This window comes from Dipodomys ordii, unplaced genomic scaffold (assembly GCF_000151885.1).
Source record: "Dipodomys ordii isolate 6190 unplaced genomic scaffold, Dord_2.0 Scaffold180, whole genome shotgun sequence".
Taxonomy (NCBI): domain Eukaryota; kingdom Metazoa; phylum Chordata; class Mammalia; order Rodentia; family Heteromyidae; genus Dipodomys; species Dipodomys ordii.
Window position 1 is genome coordinate 1,461,980 of NW_012267396.1, and position 1,806 is coordinate 1,463,785.

The following is a 1,806-nucleotide window of genomic DNA, read 5'->3' on the forward strand; positions in this document are numbered from 1 at the left end:
GTGTGTGCGTGTGCACGCGTGCGTGCGTGCGTGCGTGCGTGCGTGCATATGTGCCCCAGTTCTGGGGCTTGAACTCAAGGGCCTGAACACTGTCCCTGAGCAATTTTTGTTCAAGGCTAGCACTCTACCATTTGAGCCACACGTCCACTTCTGGCTTTTTTGGTGGTTCCTTGGAGATAAGAGTCTCATGGACTTTCCTTCCCCGGTTTGGCTTCAAACCAATATCCTCAAAGCTCAGCCTCCTGAGTAGCGAGGATTCAGGATGAGCCACTGCCCTGCTGTATTCAGCCTGTGCTATGTATATTATACCAAAGGGCTCGACCATTTATCGCTTGAGGAGAGTTCTGGCCTGGCACGGAACCTCTCAGATCAGTCTCTCAAGTAGATATGATTACAGATGTGAGTCATGATGCTTGACTGACTTTTCTATCCTTTGAATGTAATCTGGCTAGGTGTGCACTTTTTGATATCTATCATCTGCCATTCCAGAAAAATCTCCCTTGTAGCTTCAATTACTTTTTCCATATTTCCATATTTCTCTCTTCTTTCATGTATTTCTATTATGTGCATTTGTATTTATATTTTTGTAATATCTAGAGTATTGGGTATTTTGGGGGGGCGGAGGGGTCTGGTACTGGGGCTTGAACTCAGGGCCTTACATTCTCCATTCACTTTATCACTCACAGCTGGTGCTCTACTACGCATCCACAGCTCCACTTTCCACGCTTTGATGACTAATTGGTGATTAGAGGGTCACAGACTTTCCTGCTGGGGTTGGCTTACTACTGTGATCTTCAGAGCTCAGCCTTTTGCATAGCTAGGATTACAAGCTTGAGCCACTACATCCCCATGAATAATCTTTTTTCCATTTTTAAATTTTTACTTTTGCTGGTTATCTTTTTTTTTTGTCGGTCATGGGGCTTGAACTCTGGGCCTGGGCACTGTCTCTCAGCTCTTCAGCTCAAGGCAAGCGCTCTGCCACTTGAGCCACAACGTTACTTCTGGTTTTCTAGTGGTTTATTGGAGATACAAGTCTCAGGGACTTTCCTGCCTGGGCTGGCTTTGAACTGTGATCCTCAGATCTCAGCCTCCTGAGTAGCCAGGATTACAGGCATGAGGACCGGCACCTGGCTGGTTATCTTTTTTTGAAGTTACTTTATAGTTGTTATAGAGGGGTTACTTTTACATGAGCTGGCTAACGTACATTTCCTTTCATCCAGTGTCTTCTGTTCCCAGTCCCTCTCCCAGCCCCTCCCTGCTGTCTTCACCTATGAGTTGTGTAGTTCACTTTCATCAATGTCCAGGGAGCGCCACTGCTGCACTTGTTCACCCTTTATTCCTCAAGTTCTGTGCCCTCCCCTCCCCTCCTGAAGATACATGTGAATGTACCATGTATAAGGTAAAGAAGACAGAATCATCAAAAACTAAAACTAAAAAAGAAACATTTAAAAAAAGTCTTTTGTTTCCCTATCTTGGGAGTTTGTTTCTGTATGTAGATTATTTTATATAAATATGAAGAGGCACTTAGGCATTGCACCTTTGGGATTCTCTCCTAAGACTATCCTCTTTTGGTCTCACTGAGAGGATCTAGAATCCTGTGTAATTTGTCACATCCCAATGTGTTTTAGGTCTAACTTCTGCATATCAGAGAGAACGTGTATCATTTGTGTCTTTGATCTTGGCTTACCTCATTTAATATGATTGGTTCTAGTCCCAGCCATTTTCCTTGAAAATGACATTATTATTATTATTGCCAGTCCAGGGACTTGAACTAAGGGCCTGTGCACTGTTCCTGAGCTTCTTTTG